Source organism: Camellia sinensis, chromosome 1 (genome assembly GCF_055761805.1).
Source record: "Camellia sinensis isolate YWXY chromosome 1, ASM5576180v1, whole genome shotgun sequence".
NCBI lineage: Eukaryota > Viridiplantae > Streptophyta > Magnoliopsida > Ericales > Theaceae > Camellia > Camellia sinensis.
The window spans coordinates 213,299,856-213,319,097 of NC_138961.1; the positions used below are offsets into that span (position 1 = coordinate 213,299,856).

A 19,242-nucleotide genomic window follows, 5' to 3' on the forward strand; every position below is an offset into this window, starting at 1 on the left:
TCTTGCGCTCGAGCAGGGATTGCACACCTCCAGTATTTCGTGTTCCTGCAAAACTTCTGCAGATGTGATTTTTACCTTCTCTCTAGGTATTGATCTAGTAGGAGTGATTTCCTCACCTTTGGCCTTTACAAAAGAGTTGTTGATCGTCGAGGGCTATCTTTTGATCCGAGAAATTCGTGGTTTGGAGCATTTTCGTTTTCTTCACCTTCTTGGTTGGGAGTCATCTTTCGAGGTAGGGATAACCTACTCCTCACTATGGGCTTTGTCTTTAAATTTTAGTATTTTGAGATGTTGGGGTTGGTTTGGTAATTTTGTGAAAGTTTGGGGCTTGTGTGTAAATTTACAAAAGTTGGGGTTTTGGCTATATAAAACCTTGATGCGTGTTTGGCATGGAAAAGTGAAATTAATGTTAAAACATTAATGAAAATGGAACCTAAGGGTTGTAATGTTAATTATGGAATATGCCCTAATTACATTGGTTGATTAAATTGCTTAATTAATGATGAGGAAATGAGAAATTGATTTGGGAATGTATGGAATTAAAGGGTGTAATTGGATTATTTATCACTCACCTGATTGAAATGTTGATTATATATATCGATTGTTGCATTTATTTTCTGTATAGAAAAAACTGCTTTGGGCTGTCGGTGGAGGATAGTCTTGATTGTTGTAGACAATGCATATGATTAGGCAAACTGAAACTAATCACTGGAATGTGTCATTGAGTATGACGGTTGAAAGAATGCATTAAATTTATGTGTTGTGTGATGATGTGTATAATTATTGTTTATATGCATTGCATCGTGTTGGAGGAGATAGGGGATGTACTCCACGGTTTAGGGGAAGATAGGGAATGGACCTCTAAACCGGATGTTGTTGGCAGAAGATAGAGGATGGACTCCATAGATAGAGCTCACATGCTTATCTAGTAATGTGTTGACAGAGCTCATATGCTTGTCTTTGGAAGTGTGATAGTGCTCTTATGCATATCTATGGAAGTGATGATATAGCTTGTATGCTTATCTGTTGGTGTGTGATATAGCTAGTATGCTTATCTATTATGAAATGGGAAAGTGCTTAATATGAGTTACTGTCTCATATGAGTTGTTTGGCCAGGTTCTGAGCTATGGTTATAAATTGAGAATTGAAAGGAATTGGAAAATGGATTGTAACATGGACTTGTGTGTCATAAAACTGTAAAGTGTGATAAGGGAAAGTATCAGTGTTGGCCATCTATCAACTGCTAATCTTTTAGTCATTGTTCATATTTGGTTTAGTGTATTTCTACTGGGCTGTGGCTCACCCTATATGGGAATATCATTTTCAGGTACAGGTAGCATGCCACCTCCAAGGACGTAGCTTGGGAGGCTAGAGGCGGGCGGACTTTTGTTGTTTAGTTTCTTTGATGTCTTACATGTATATTCAAGCCAAGGGCTTGATGTGTAAATGAGTTAGCACTCTTTTGTTGTAACAAAGTGTTAACTTGGAAAGCTGTAAGCCTTTAGGGCATTTGCTTTTGTCGTTAACATGTAATACTTTTTGGTAATGAAACTCTGATGAATAGAAGAAAGTGGAGTTTTTATATATCAATGTATGTCTATATTGATGGGTTTAATGTTATTATTTCGAGGGCGTTACACAAGTATACCATATCTCCTTTATATAATTTGCTTATTAGTTAGGAATTTTGTGTATCACTGTTTGTATGATCTGGGTTATTGCATGATCATTAATAAACAAAGTTGTGCTAAGTTAAGTTGAGTTAAGTTAGAGGTCTTTATTTTCTCTGCTTCAATCAAAAGAATTTATTTTTGTTGAACTTTGCAATGATTTCGATTGTTTGGTTTGTTTTTTGTGAAGTTAATGTATCTTTGTGCTTCTAGTTAATTGCATAATGTTTCTTGAGTAAGCTTTTTATTATTTATATGTTTTCACCAAGTGAATTCTGAGCATATCTGATAAGGGTAGTACGTCTATATAGTGGATTTGTTTGGTGATTTCATTAGGACCTACTTCTTTAGGGATCCGATTGGTTGTACACTATCGAGGTTAATTATTATTTATTGGCTATGAATTGGATGACTTGTGAGTTAGGATGATGGTTACCTTGAAAAGGCATTTCATTTGTGGTGGCAATTTACTTAATAGTGTCTAATGGTTCAATTATAAATCTGTCGGATGTATGGCGTAATTGGCCAAGCCCCAACAAAAGACTGAGATTTCAGATGTGTTGTTCCCTTTTAAATGTTGAAAAATTTGAAGCGGTTTGAATTCCTACCCATCAACAAAACAAAACCAAGAAATTTAGATATTTCATTTCATTTCTTTTTTCTTTCTTTCATCATCACTTTGACTTTCCTTTTCTTTTTACTTAACAAATCCAAGTTTCTAAACATATGCACAACAACTTATATGCTACCAAGTCGCAGGCACATCGCAAAAAATAACTTAAAATTGCTAGACATACCAAACCTGTAGGTTATTGCCTGAATGGGACTGATTAGGTGTACTTGTCGCAGTCCATCATTGATTTTTTAAATATGTGACATTGATATTTAAGGATGAGCCCTGTTATGGTGCAGCCAGTTGATTTGTTTTTGTCTTAGTATGCAGATGCTCCAGAACATTGTCTTGTTTCAATGTGTAAACTAATTATAAGATACATGGCATTGTCATTCTGATTGTGATTTAGCAACATAAGAAACAGTAGCATCATAATTTTTTCTTCCTTTACCAAATTGACAAGCATAGAAACACAATAATGCTCTTTACACAGAACACACACATACATTAGTCACGTATATTATTGTAAACTTCTTAACTACATAAGTTTTGAATAATGTGCACATGAGTGTGTGACTAATGAAAAAAACCTTTTATTGAGGGAATTGATTTGGAGATTCTACATCTGCATAAGAAAGGATAAGTTTTATTATATGCCCTCTTTCTGAGCTACAAAGGCATGTTTGCACCCCTTCATGCAGTAGCCCAAAGTGAAGAGAGTAGTTGTCGAGATGGCTAGAGACAAAAACAAAAACAATGTTAAAGCTAACAGCAGCATCATTAGTACTAATAATGCAATTATTTGATGACTGCTGTAGTTGATGACATCAACAACTTTATAATAGATAACATGTTAAGGTTTTGTTGCCTTTTAAATGTATAAAAATTATAAGTGGTTTGAATTCCTACCCCTTTTCCCAGATTTTCAATTGTTTTATACTTCTCTTAGCCTCTAGTCATTTCTCTTAGCATTCAATATGTAAGTGAATTAAAAAACAAATCTAGGTAAGGGTTTTAGTTAAAGTCTTAAATACTAAAGGATAAAAGTAGCTTGTAGAAACTCACAGAGTCAGCACGGGGTGCTAGGTTTTAGTCATTAATCACAAACATGACACTTTTTCTTGAAAATAAGCTTTCATTTGGGAAAACCATAAAATAGCCACAACTTGGGCCAAGATTCAGTATGAATACGTTAGTAAGAATAAAAGTAACTTGTAGAAACTTATAGAATAATCACGGTACTCAGCATTGTAAAGTTAAGCTCCAACTTGCATTTATTGAACACTTGAGCTTGGAAATAAGCACTTAGAGGGAAAAAAATCATAAAATAACAAATTGTACATACTTGAAAATCAGTATGAATAGCTTAGTACGCATAAAAGTAACTTGTTCAAACTCACGGAACCATCATGGACTAGAGATATTAGTCATAAAGAAATTAACCCATCACCAATCCTTAACGCAATAAAGAAATTATTTAAGTGGGAATTTAAAGAAGCAACAGATAATGTATCAATCCAAATCATTGAAAATGAGTTGATAACATCTGTAAAAAAAATAGTTTCCATTGTGTTTAGGGTTCAAGTAATTTGTGGATTCTGTTGTTATTGTGTTTTTTTTGGCTCCAACTGGGAATGCTTTGTTGAAGTGTTAATCACCATTTTGTTTTAAGGTTTGGGCCAGTGCTAACATTGTGTTGATACTGGTTGTGGCATGATTGCTACTGTCTTGGGGCTGGTTTGGTTATTGTATTTGTCTGCTGATTTGTGGTGCTTCTATGGCAGCTTTGATGTTATTGGTTTAGGTCTTAATTATTGTTTGGTGCTTCTAGCTTGACTCTGAAACAGGGGCAGCAGAGTTATAAGGTCTTAAGCATTGTAAAACATAACACCTTAGGCTGTATTGGCTGTGCCTCTAGCATACCTTTGTGCCATGGTGCCTATGTAGATGTATATATCAAATTTGTTATTTTAGTATCATGACAGCTTAAACAATTTTAAATAGGCTTCTTTTTATCTTTTTGGCTTTGCCAATATGGAGATTTTAGAGAGTATATGCTTCAAGTGTTTGCTTTGAGTTCGCGGTGTTTTTCTGTTGCAAAGGAGCTGTGTATATTACAACAGTTTAGTTGGTTATTATGTCTTCAACATGTGTCATTTTCTTGAGATCAAGCAGCACAGACCAAAACATTCAATGAAATAAAGCAGACAGTCCCCTGAAATGAGTTCCCAAAAACTTGAATTATCACTATTTCTAGTACCAGAAAACTTGACTTACCAACTCTTGTTTTAATTGCAAGTTAATCCAAACATATGTCCACATAGGCCGAAAAGAAATTTTTTCATACTTAAATGAACGGATGCGTATGTTGTTCACTTATTCTTCGTACTTATGTATTGATGTTTATGAATGAAGTTTCTTGTGGGTGTTTCTGTAACATGTGGCCATTTTTACCATCCACATTGTGTTACAAAACTGCGCCATCATGGGAGTGCTGCTGAGGCAGAAGAGCTTTAGAAGAAGATTGCTGCTGGGGCAGAAGAGCTTTAGGAGCCATCTAAAATTTCATTCTTAGTACACCGGCCAAGGTTTTAAAAAGCGGCCGCAATCGTTACGTAATGCCGTTGCATAACGGTTTTAGTGGTTACCGCCACCCGTTACGGCCGCTTTTGCAGTGTGATTGAGATTCACAGGTGTGTCGGCTATAGCGGCTGCCGTAGCGGTCGTAACGGTGCCGCAACAGTCGTAACGGCCTGTTACGCATTGTTATGTAACGGTTCCAAATTGTTTCTTTCGAAAAAACAGACAAAAAAAAGCTAAAAATAGGAGAAGAGGGAAGATAAAGAGAGAAAATGGAAGAGCAAGAGATAGAGAGAGAGAAGAGGGAAGATGAACATGTTATTGATTTGTTGAAGCTGTAAGACCTATACTATTCTATTCAGCTGCTATCACTCAACCATTTTGTTTGTGTGTGTCTATCTATATATTATTTGAAAATAATAATAATAGGTGTGGTCATTATCTATTTGGCTTGGTTAAAATATATATATATATATATATATCTATATTTAGGCTCTTATTTATTCTCTTACTTTTGTCATTGTTTATCTTATATATAATAGTTAGTGATTGATCTTTTGTATAATATAAAGTCATTAATTATTAAAATAAAATGTAAAAAACTCAGTTTATAGTGATTTAAAAATATGAAATATATTGGATCATACTTAAAAATTTACAAAAATTGATCAATATTTATTTTAAACCCAATAAATATGATCATGGAAAAAAAAATGCGTATCGGTAAGTTTTTTTCAAATTGTGCGAAAAATAAAAAAATTCACGGTTCCGGTTACCGCAACCGTTACGCTACGGCCTTTACACCCCTCAACCTCAACCACGCCACCGCTACCGTTACGGCGACCACAACCGCTTTTTAGAACCTTGGCACCAGCTAATAACCTTGAAAATTATGATATTTAAACTCAGTATTTTTATTCAATTTTCTTCATATTTTTTAAAGTCCATCAATCATGTTATTTATTTATTTATAATTATTTTTGGTGTTTTTTTAAAAAATATATGTATTTTCTTGTGCTTTTGTTCTCTTTTTTACTTCTCTTGTAATATGGGTCGTCTTCCTCATTGGTTAGCACTGCTTGTAACTTTCAAAAAACTTGCTCTTCGTCAATAAAATGTGATAAACTAAGCTCTAAAGGTTTTATCTGTTCCACGTTTAATTTAAGTAAAGTTTGATGTTGTATTGGCTATATTTAAGGTACATGATTCTTGAGGATCAAACGGTGTTTTTTCCATTACCAAAACTTGTACAATATGATGCTCAGATAATTTCGATCTTCCTTACATTTAAGTACTTTGTACATGCAATAAGGTAGGGATCTTAATAGGGTAAAATTTAATTGGACTTGCTATCTTTGATGGGCAGGATATAATTGAATTTATAAGCCTTTCTCATCGAAGATAGGGAGGTGAAAAACTATGGTTTCGTTTGGTAGAGTTTTGTAAATATGATTTGAGAGTATAAGTTGTATTTTGAATTTGTGAGTTGTGGAAAATTATGATTTGAGTGTAAAAAATTTGTTTGGTTATAGTTTTTGAATAGAGTGTTGAATTGAGTTTTGAATTGAGTGAGGAATTGGGTTTTGAAAGTTTAATTTGACATGTGAAGTAAGAAAATTTGTTTGGTTATGAGTTTTGGAAAGAATTTTCAAAACTTAATTCAAATTATTATAACTCATAACAAAACACACTACTTTCACACTATTGAAATTTTTGATCAATACTCATAACCAAACTCTTTTTAAAATTCAATTAAAAAAAATTATTATTAACAGAAAATAACATTAATCAATTTTTTAATTGAAAATAATACAAAGGAAATATTTTTTTTTCAAAATAAATGTTCAAAAAATTTAAATCATAAATATTTAAATAATTTAAATAATCTAAAAAATTTAATAAGTAAAAAATTAAAATAAATATTCAAAAAAATTAAATCGTAAGAATTTAAATAATTTAAATATTCAAAATTTTTAAATAATTTAAAATGTTAAAATTTTAAATTTAAAAATAACTCTACACTCAAATCGTAACCAGACACATAAAACAAAACTCAATTAAGAAATTATTTTTAAAACTCATAACCAAACACATAACTCAAAACTTCATACTACTTTCACAACTTTACACTCATATCGTAACCAAATACATAACAAAAAAATTAAAATATTTAAAAATATTTTTATAAAATAGAGTTTGAACTTATTTTTATAAAATATTTTAAAATTTAAAAAATTAAAATCGTAATATTTTGAAATTAAAATATTTAAAAATAATCAAAAAAATTAAAAAAATCTTAACATATTTAAATATTAAAATATTTAAAATCTTAACAAAATTAAAATATTTTTAAAATATTTAAATATTTAAAAAATTAACATACTGATTTGAATTGAGTTTTGAAAAAAGTTTTGAATTATGTGTTTGGTTATAAGTTTTGAAAAGCAATGATTATGTTTTGAGTTGAGTTTCGAGAAATGTGTGTAGAATTATGATTTGAAAGCTCCAAACAAACAGCACATTCAAATCAATGGATAGAATTATATTTTGAGAGGCTTACCAAACGGAGCCTATATCTTTTTCTGTGTTGGTGAGGGTGTGTACACATGCATCCACAAGTGTGTGGGTGTGCATGTTTTTGTTGATGTTTTGTTTGACAATTATCTTCCATTTTCTTAGAACATTGACATTGTTCACATGATATTTGTTTTTGTTATTCTGTCTATAGATCTGGATTTCAGTTTCCTTGAGATGAATCCCTTTACCCTGATGAATGGAGAGCCATACCCATTGGATATGAGGGGAGAGTTGGATGACACTACTGCCTTTAAGAACTTTAAGAAGTGAGCTCCTCTTCCTCCTTCTTCTTGCATTCTCTTTTGATACACAGTAAATTGATATGTGAAAAGTTCCATTTAAAATAACCCTATTGCGATACTGTCTAATCCTATTTATTTATGAGTTCAAGTGGGGTGACATAGAGTTTCCTCTTCCCTTCGGAAGAGTTCTGAGTCCTACAGAAAGCTTCATTCACTCATTGGATGAAAAGGTAAGTGCATTACTTTTTATTTATGCATAGTATGGGAAATTTTCTATTTTCTATTTTGGTTTTGGTTTTTTTTTTTTTAAAAAAAAAATTATTTTTATATAGTTAGTTGAGCCACAAAGTGAGCCTGTATATTAAGGAAATGAGCTTTTTGACTGTAGATGCATTTTTGACTATATATTAAGGAAAGTGTACTTGTGTTTTATGCTGTATTTTATGCTGGTTTCCGTGGTAATATTTATTTGCACGAGTTCTTTAGGATTTTTGGTCTCATTCCCTTGCATTGCTGAATGCTGACATATACCTTATCTCCATTGTCCAGAAACTGTGCCGATTAGAACCGTGAATAGGCAGTGTTCTTCTGGTCTTCAGGCAGTTGCTGATGTAGCTGCAACTATTAAAGCTGGATTTTATGATATTGGTAAGGGGTCATCTATTATTGGAATATGGCTTAGATGTATGTCAGCAATCTTGATGCCTTATCTGTTCTTTATTTATATTTTAAAATATATGATCTATCAATTTGTTTATTTTCTAATGTTGTCACACTACTCATGTTATTGATTTCTTACCTGCTTTTTTGCTATGTGCCTTGGGCATATGCCAATCCTTGAATACTATGCTTCTAGTTCCAATCATTGAACTTTTGTTTAACTTTGCTGTGACCTTTGAAGCCTATTTACTCCTTACTTTTAGGGGAAATTTGAATGTGCTGCTTTTTTGCCTGTGCGGTGGTGTTTCTTCTTACCTGTTATCTGCTCTTTTATCTGTTCCTCACTAGATGTCACCTTATCTCTCCATAAGTTGCTCAATTGATTTTCTGGTTCTCAAACAAGTTTTCTCTACAACTATCCTTCGTGATCTTCACAATTGTTCATTTTTGTTTTCTATTGGTGTAAAGCCTGATGTTGATCAAATAAATTCTGTTGAAATTGTACTACAAAATTGTTCCAAGCCTTCATGGAGGAAAAATTATTGTCAGCATCAATTCTAAGCTATTGGATGTTTCTTGTCTCCTTGTTTGCCATTCATTATACATCTTTGGCCAGGCCACGAGTGTATGGTCTTAACTTCAATTATTACCATCTATAAGCCCATTATAAGTGACAGAAATTGGGTTGTTTGCCATAATCCTCCTCCCCAGTCAGCCTAGTTAGCTGTGTTCGTAGCCATGCACCTTGACCAATCCCCTGCAAGGTACTCTGGGTGAAGGAACATGGCATAGTCAAGCTTTGTTATGTAATTTTCCCATAAGTTGGTCAATGGCATTTTTTGAATTTGAAAGGCTTTAATCGACAAATTTACAATATCATGTTGGTTTTGCAGGCATATTATGTAACTAATATGGAGCCAATCAAGTTTTGGGAGTTTGGCTCACTTGTTCTTGAAGGTCTTAGCTATGAAAGGTACTCATCTTCTTGAAGGTCCTAAACTAATTATAGAACCTGTATAGGCAGCTTTGTCCCAAGTTTCCTAATTTGTCCTACATTAGAAGAAGGTAATTTGGTGTATTGAACCTCATCTTCATGAAACTGCTGATTTGGGAAGGTTGTTCTAATTGTCATAATTCTTTTAAGCTCAATTCAATGAGCTAGTGAATGTTTATTCAAAATTCAAATACACATATCCTCATAATAGGTTCTTATTAAATCAAGTCCCTAAAAAAATTATCTTTACAATTTAGTTTTATGTTATAAAGCTCAAGCATATTATAGTCTAATATTGTAAGACACTTTGTAGGTATATTCTGTAATATTAAGCAACTTAGTCTCATCCTGTTGAAGGTCTTAGGACGAAACTTGACACATACGACTGCCTTGGCACGAGAGACTTGTGGGAGAAGATGGGACTCAAATCGGGTTCCCGATTTGGGAGTTAGAGCCGAATTTCGGTCTAGGCAAACTAGTTCCTTAAGAAACTTAGAATTCGAGGTGTTTACGCCCCAAAATCACCAAACAACATCGAATTAGCATGAAACGTGGCACACACGACCACCTAGGCACAAGAGACTTGTAGGAGAAGACATGACTCGAATCGAGTTCCCGGTTTGGGAGTTAGAGCCAGATTTCGGTCTAGGCAAACTAGTTCCTTCAGAAACTTAGAATTCGAGATGTTGACGCCCCAAAATCACCAAACAATATCGGATACCGCCTTGGCATGAGAGACTTATGGGAGAAGACGGGGCTTGAATCGGGTTTCTGGTTTGGGAGTTAGAATCGGATTTCGGTCTAAGCAAACTAGTTCCTCAAAAAACTTAGAATTCGAGATGTTGACACCCCAAAATCATCAAACGATGTCGGATTAGCATGAAACTTGGCACACACAACCACCTAGGCAAGAGAGACTTGTAGGAGAAGATGGGACTCGAATCGGGTTCCTGGTTTGGGAGTTAAAGCCGGATTTCAGTCTAGGCAAACTAATTCCTTAAAAAAGTTAGAATTCGAGGTGTTGACGCCCCAAAATCACCAAACGGCATTGGATTAGTATGAAACTTGGCACACACGACCGCCCTGGCACGAGAGACTTGTGGGAGAAGACGAGACTCGAATCGACTTCCCGGTTTGGGAGTTAGAGTCAGATTTCGGTCTAAGCAAACTAATTCCTTAAAAAACTTAGAATTCGAGGTGTTGATGCTCCAAAATCACCAAACGACGTCGGATTAGCACAAAACTTGGCACACGCAAACACCTAGGCACGAGAGACTTGTGGGAGAAGACGAGACTCGAATTGGGTTCCCAGTTTGGGAGTTAGAGCCGGATTTCAGTTTGGGCAAACTAGTTCCTTAAGAAACATAAAATTCAAGGTGTTAACGCTCCAAAATCATCAAACGGTGTCGGATTAGCATGAAACTTGGTACACATGACTGTCTTGGCACGAGAGACTTGTGGAAGAAGACAGGACTTGAATCGAGTTCCTAGTTTGGGAGTTAGAGCCGGATTTCGGTCTAGGCAAAGTAGTTCCTTAAAAAACTTGGAATTCGAGGTGTTGATGCCCCAAAATCATCAAACAACGTCGGATTAGCATGGAACTTGGCACACACAACCACCTAGGCATGAGAGACTTGTGGGAGAAAACGGGACTTGAATCAGGTTCCCAGTTTGGGAGTTAGAGCCGGATTTCGGTTTAGGCAAACTAGTTCTTTAAAAAACTTAGAATTCAAAGTGTTGACGCCACAAAATCACCAAACGGCATCGAAACTTGGCACACACGACCACCTTGGCACGAGAGACTTGTGGGAGAAGACGGGACTCGAATCGGGTTCCCGGTTTGGGGGTTAGAGTTGGATTTTGGTTTAGGCAAACTAGTTTCTTAAGAAACATAGAATTTGAAGTGTTGATGCCCCAAAATCACCAAATGGCGTCGGATTAGCACGAAACTTGACACACACAACCGCCTTGGCACGAGAGGCTTGTGGGAGAAAACAGGACTCGAATCAGGTTCTCGGTTTGAGAGTTAGAGTCGAATTTCGGTCTAGGCGAAATTATTTACTTAATTATCTTTGTAATTGTATAGTAGTTAAATTTTTATGTTTTTTTTGTAACTAACATATTAACACATAATTATACTGTCATTAATTATTTTTGTTTTTTGTTTTCAGATATTTTCCGAGTAGAAGTTTGTTTCTTGTGGAATTCATGCCTGTGAAGAATGTGACTAACTTTTCTTTTTGTTACCACGGAGAATAATGAGGAAAACTTTTGTTTTTAGTTTATGTTATTTTGAATTGTGAACAACATTATATATTTAAACATTATATATGTATTATGGAACATTATGTAGTGGGGTAATTTTGTTGATGTGTAAGTTATGAATACAAGAATATTTTTATTATGGAGAAATTGTTATTTCTATACAGGAATTTTTATATTATTATACAATTATTGGTTTTTTTTTCATTTAATACAGGTAATTTTAATATTTTTAACAATTTTATTTCAAGTTTTTTTTTTTCAACGGCAGCACACCGTTGCAAAAAATATTAAAACTAAAATCTATTTTTTTGGCAACATAGGTAATGCCGTCGTAAAAGAAATTGGCAATAAAGGTCATGTTGTCGCAATGAAAAAGCATTTTGCGACAACATTTTTTTTGTTGTCTCAAATAAAACTTTTAGCAACGGTACAACATTGCCGTCGCAAAAGGTCTCAATTTTTTACATATTATAGGTGATAGTAAAATGCCGTCACAAAAGGCCACATTTGCCGTCGCAAAAAAAAGGCGACGGTACCATGCCATCGCTAAAAGATTTTAGCAACGCCCTTTGTTGTGACCCTCCCTTTGTCGTTGCTAAAAGTCATTTGCTGTCGCTAAAAGTTTTTTGAGACGGCATTAGGAGTATTAGCGACGGCATTTTGCCGTCCCAAAAAACTAAAATTTTTGTAGTGGTAGTTGGTAAAACTTTTCTATTTTGGTCTGTTTTTATCTTGGCAGAAAATATTTTTTGTATTTTTTAATGTTTGGTATAATGAAAACAAACTTATAGGGATGGAAAATGTTTTTTACTTTTAAAGGTAGAAAATATTTTTTAAACTAATGATCAAGTGAGGCACAAATTTTTAAGTTCAAAATTTTTTGAACTGACATCACCATTAGTACATTAGTTTCAAGATTGTACCTAAACAATACAAAAAATATATTCTGAAGGGGGAAAAGAATCAATTGAAAATATTTGTTGTTTTCACTTTTTTTCTGTTCAAAAGAGAAAAAGCAAATGGGTTCTTCGAAAAGCAATGCCAGCCCAAAGCAAAACAAAGCATTTATCAACTTGATAATGAATAATAATCATATAAACTTGTAAAAGTATTCTAAATTTTAATTCGAAACTTGTATGGTTGAATTATAGTGTTGGGTTCATATTTAAAATATTAGAAGTCATACATTGATATTTCTAGCAAGTGAGTAGTATTATTAAGAGTAATATTAGAGATTTCAAAAGTCACGTGAGACATTTGGTAGAACTTTTAGAATCTCTAGCATTTTTGTATTATTAATGGTTACTTTGTCCCATGGATAGTTCTTATTTATGCCAAAATACTATACAAGGTTATCTTGCAGCCTTACTCAATTTCCCAAATAAAGATAAAAAATGTTAGACTTAAAAGTTTTACCAAATTTTTTATCAAATGTCTTACATGAGTGCGGGATTTACATATGTAAGTTTCACACTCATGTGAGACATTTAGTAAAAAATTTAGTAAAACTTTTAAAATTTCTAACATTACTCATAAAGTATACAATCAGATGCCACAAGTAAATGCTAATAAAAAGGATCACTACAAGAAATTGCACTTTTGGCTATTAAATTTTTAGTCGCCAAAAGTCAAATTTTAGTCGCCAAAAAGTTTTCTTGACTAAATAGTTTGGTCGCCGTCTTGGTCACGGGAAGATTGTCAGGGAAGGTATTGTCGACTAAAAAATATTTAGTCGTCGAAAGTCCTAAATTGGTGACTAAACAATTAGTCGGCAAAAGGAAAGGTATTGGCGACTAATTTTTTTAGACGCCGAAAGTCGCCAATTGATGACTAAAAATTTAGTCACCCAAAGTTTTCAATAAATGTGTTTTTTTGTTTTTTGTTTTAGGGACTAAAATATTAAATCACTAAAAACGTGGCACTCCATTTTGGCTACCATTTTTTTGGTCGCTAAAATCATGGTGCTCCTTGTCAACTACTAATTTTTTAGTCGCGAAAAACTTTTTTTTTTTTCGCTACTAACCATTTAGTCACCAATAAGTTCCCTTTTTATTTTTTGGCTACTAAATGTTTAGTAGTCAAAAGCTCTATTTATTAATTTTTTTAAAATGCATAAATTGAATAGGAAAATGTTTGGGACCCCCTTTTGGGGAGACCCCCACCACTTCCACAGTGATGTGGACCAATGATGTGTTTGTATTGTGTTTTTTTCTTTTTTTTCTCTTTCTTACTTGGACCAATCACAAGTGAGTGGGGGTTGTGAGGGTGATATTTTGTGGGGGTTTGAATCATTACTGAATTGAATATTTTTCATTAAATTTTGAATTATATGCATTTCATTATCAATGGAACCTGTAACCTATACATATTAGGTATCGTTTGGCATTGACTAATATACCCAACTTTTTTAGCTTGGGACTTTTTTAGCCTCATTTGGTTTTTGTTTTGGGACTTTTTTGACTTTTGTGAGAGAAAAACTGTAATGATTATGGGTAAAAAGTGGTATTTGTCTTATTAGTTTATATAGCTTATTTTGTCTTTTTATGCTTTTTTTAGTCCCAAATTGTTAGCCAAACGAGCACTAAATCCATTATCAATAATACTCATTTCATTATCAACTATCCAAAAACTTTAACTTGTAACATCATATTCCAAATATCATATAAATCCACACCAACCAAGTATAATCCATCTGAATTAAATATCACATACAAAAACACTGGATTTCCAAAGCAGAGGGTTGTAGAAAAATAAATGTCTTCTATATACAGAACAAAATTGTTTTAGTACACAAAAATAAATATCCACAATAGCCCACGCAAAAGCAATCTGTTAAAAAAATAAAAAATAAAATAAAAATGATAAGCTATATGCTTTAAGGACTTGAATTACATGACCTTAATTACATGACAAATCAAGGTCGGTCCATTAAGCCTCTTTCCCATATCGTGGCTCCCTAAAGTACAACAAAGATTCATTTCTCATCACTTTGAATTTTGGTAGTGTCATCAACAATTTATCCCCAAATCCTTATGTTGCAAACACCATGGATGTAACTGAAATTATTCAAGGAACTACTTATCTAAAATAAAAAACTAAAGCTGGATAATGAAGTGAGTTTCTCTGTGTACAGGAAATCAAAGTGGATTTAACATTCAAGCTATTGGCCTTTTTCATCTAAAGGTGCTAATTCTCTTTCTTCCATAGTACCTTCCCATCTATAAGAGATGCATGCAACTTCGAACCCTTTTCCCTAAAATCAGCTGGTACACTACTCAAGATGGATTCCTTTTCATCCATTGCAATCTGAAAATGTAAGGGGAGAGAGAGAGAGAGAGAGAGAGAGAGATGAGTGAGAAAAGAAGAAGAAAAAAAGACGGGACAAATAAAGAATTGGAAATATTATTTCAACTGATTTGTGTAAAAGACAAAGAATAATCAAAAGAACAAACAAACGTAGATAAGTTGGATCAACTATACTCCAAAAAAGGAAAAAAAATGCCAAGTCAATAACAGAAAAACTGACAAGCCTATGAAATAGGCATGCATCACTTTGCCACACAATACAAGGCATAAACATGTCCTTTAGCAATTTTAAACATGTATGCTAGAAAGATGGAACTCCTATATCACAAACAGAATCTACAAACTGAGGTTCTGTATAAACCATCATTACCAAGCAATATGGAACAACAAAAAAAAAATAGCCTTATTGTTAATATTATGTGGGATTTAAAGAAAAAACAACATAAAACTAAAAAGAATATTACAAACAATTACCAACATTATTTTTAATTAATCATGTTACCTCAGCAGAATATGGTGAGTAGAACAAAATATAACATAGTAGCAATTGGAAATTACACAGTTCACGTAACTCTACAAATGGACTAGAGGGATAAGGAGATGCAATTTGAATGAAAACAAGGATCACAGCAATTGCGCTCTAAAAAAGTTTTCTTCCACATTCGAAAGTTGATGTATATAAGTTGGTCAGAATTTCGTGCTTGTTTTTGACTTCCTACATGACTAAAAACCCATTTCAGGTCCCGGAGCCAGAGTTAAGAAAGGCAACATAATATTTCATTCAATTTTTGGGTCCAACATCAGAGAGAGAGAGAGAGAGAGAGAGAGAGAGAGAGAGAGAGAGAGAGAGAGAGAGAGAGAGAGAGAGAGAGAGAGAGAGACTACTATCAGTTTTTTATTCAAAAATTGTTAAAATCACCAAATTAATTCTCCATATTACAGCAGGTAGGATTAAATCCAAAGGGAGAGAATAAGATTGTCAGAACATTACTACTAAGAATAAAATGGTTAAGTAGAGCTTAATTTCATTTCTAATTTCAACAAATTAAAGTAATCATATGTGATTTATGATTGAAATTTTATTCAAATATCAATCCATGCAAGAAGCTAGTCATTTCAGTTACAAATGAATGTGTCTCTAGCATAATAGTAACTGCAATCAAAATTGATTACAACAAGCCCATTATAGATTCCACAAAGCAAAACTCAATAGTAGATGGGTTCTTGCTTAACCAATTAAGGAGGAGAATAAATCAAATATGATTCTAAGATAAGCTCGGCACTGAACACCATGTTAAGTTAAACCCAATTTGGTATCGTAAACTTGACAGAATGAAGGAAGATCAAACTATACCTGATCAATAGAAAGAAAAATAAATAAATGAAGTTAGTTAAATTACCATAGTCAGGGTTGAAACTTCTATTTATTAGATCACTAACAAACCATAAAAAAGAGCTACTCATTTAACATGTAATTTAGTAGCATATGGTTGAATCACAATTAAATGAAACTACGAATTGCTACAATTGAGATAAATAATATTATGTATAATCATTATATAAGAGACCCACCAAGAACAGGGTTATCTTGATTTTTCATTAACAAAGTTAAATTGCAGCTTAAAAAAAAAAAAAAACCCAATGAAATATCTTGAAATTGTAGTAAATCACGAACTTAATCTGTATCAGTTTTACCAAATAAACAGTAAATATATATATACAGATAGATAGATAGATAGATAGGTAGATAGATAGATATATACATAGAGAGAGAGAAAGAGAGAGAGAGACCTAGCATGTAAGTGGTGGTGGCATCCAAGAGAAGAATAAGAGAGAAGGCGATCGAGGGCAGGCGAAGTCTAGTTGCCTCTATTTCGCTTGTACTATGAAGAGATAAAAATTGTGGGAAAAAAAAAAGAATAAAGAAAAGAAAGATAGAAAAATGACTGTATTATTAAAGCACAAAACAAATCAGAAATGAAGCTTTCAAGTAATCAATAAGAAGCCATCAATGAACACACACACAATATCTGGATTAGAGAGAGAAAGATAAAAACCTTGCAATTTGAGGAGCTGCGAGGGAGGAGCCGCCGATCGAGCTTCCTTGGGTGATGGATCTCAGGCGACGGTGACCAACAACGAGGTGAATCGGTGTTTCGGCTGCTGGCAACCACGAGGGAGGGGAGAGGAGCAGCGGAGAGAGAGAGGCAGAGAGAGAGAGAGAGAGAGGGGTGCTGGTTTGCATTTAGAAACCATATATATATATTACACCATTAATTTTTTAAATCCCTCCAAAATTTGAAATGTCTCCCTCCAAATATTTTAATTTTTTGGCGACTAAAATATTTTTTGTCACTGAAAATAAATTTTTGACGACCAAACTTTTTGTCGCCAAAGATAAAAAATAATTTTTTATTTTACATCCAGTGACTAAATTGTTTTAGTAGCCAAAACTCAATATACGGCGACTAAAATATTTTTTTATCACTAAAAATATGTTTTTGGCGACCAAACTTTTGGTCGCCAAAGATAAAAAATAATTTTTTATTTTACATTTGGCGACTAAATTGTTTTAGTAGCCAAAACTCAAAATATGGCAACTAAAATATATTTTTTGTCATCAATTCTTTTATTTTTAGCGACTAAATTTTTTTTTAATTGCCAATAATCAATATACCCCGACTAAAAAAAAATTAGTAGCTAAATATTGTACTTTTGCCGGCTAAAAAAATTTTTGATCGCCAATTCCACAACTTTTGACGACTAAATTTTTTTTAGTCGCCAAAGGTACATTTTGTTGTAGTGGATAGATAAAGCACCAACCAAGGCAACTACTTTTCTCCGTATCTATCTATACAATTGTATATACCTATACTATTATATATGTAAGCATCTATTTGGTGTCTCAAAACTTTTTTTCTTGGGTAAATTACATTTACCTTCCCTGAGATTTCTGACAAATACAGGGACCTCCCTTCCAGTTTGAATAATTACAGTAACCTCCCATACTTTACCTGACAATATCAAGATTCCCCCATACTGTCAAAAATCACTAAACGGTGTCACTTTTTCCTTCAGAAATTACTTTATTGCCCTTCCCTTTAAAAATATTAAAAAATGTTTTTGGATTGGAGGATAAGTTTAGAGTGTTTGGAACAGTATTTTTAGATTTATTTTTTAAAAATATTAAAAAATGTTTTAAAAAAATTATTTTTTATTTTAAATATATAATTTTATTTAAATATTTTATTTTATTTTGTAAATATTTTAATTTTTTAATTTTAATATTTTAAACTCAAAACACAATTTCACACTCAAATCGTAACCAAACACATAACTCAAAACTCAATTCAAAAATTATTTTCAAACCTCATAGCCAAACACATAACTCAACACTCCACACTACTTTTAAAACTTTACATTCAAATCGTAACCAAATGCATAACAAAAAAATAAAGTACTTAAAAATATATTTATAAAATAAAATAAAATATTTAAAATAAAAACTATATATTTAAAATAAAAATAAAAATTTTAAAATTTTGTAATATTTAAAAAATATATTTAAAAAATTAAAAAAAATGCAACACATAGATGTATGAAATATAATGCACATTAAAATAAATAAATAAATATTTAAAATATAAATATGTATCCTAAAAAAATAAATTCAAAAAATTTCAAAATTTATAACCAAACAAATTTTTTTTTAAAAAACTCATAACTCAAAATACGACTCCACACTTAAATCATGATTCTAAAAATAATTTTAAAAAATAAAATAAACTTTTTTTGAAATTTTTTTTCTTTTAAAATAGAGTTTTTGAAAAAGTTTGGTTTTAAGTTTTGGAAAGAGTTTTGAGTTTTGAAAAAAGTTTTGAATTGAGTTTTAAGTTTGTGTTTGGTTATGAGTTTTGAAAATAATTTTTGAATTGAGTTTTGAGTAATAAAAACATGTTCCGAATTTTTTTTTTTTTTTAGAAACATGTTTGGTTCTCTTTTAGAATCACAATTCCAATTACAAATTTTCAAAAAAAATTTCAAAACTCATAGTGTTAACCAAATACACAATTCTAATTAGAAATTTTCAAAAATCTTTTCAAAACTCATAAAATCACAATTCAAATAGAAATAATTTCTTGAATTTACTTTTTTAGGGTAAATATTTTATATTTTAAATATTTATTTATTTATTTTAATGTGTATTATATTTCATACATCTATGTGTTGCATTTTTTTTGATATTTTAAATATATTTTTTAAATATTAAAAAATTTTAAAATTTTTATTTTTATTTTAAATATATAGTTTTATTTTAAAGATTTTATTTTATTT

At 32.2% G+C, this 19,242-nt stretch overlaps 1 long non-coding RNA gene across 1 annotated transcript; it reads right to left on the reverse strand.

Annotated features, from left to right (window-relative positions):
* Positions 1–14,341: 14,341 nt before the first annotated feature.
* Positions 14,342–17,818, reverse strand: LOC114256874 (uncharacterized). The gene is made up of 3 exons (XR_003627341.2): positions 16,965–17,818; positions 16,699–16,790; positions 14,342–14,907 (listed from the first exon to the last, which is right to left on the reverse strand). It is a non-coding gene; the product is annotated as an uncharacterized LOC114256874 (long non-coding RNA).
* Positions 17,819–19,242: the final 1,424 nt, after the last annotated feature.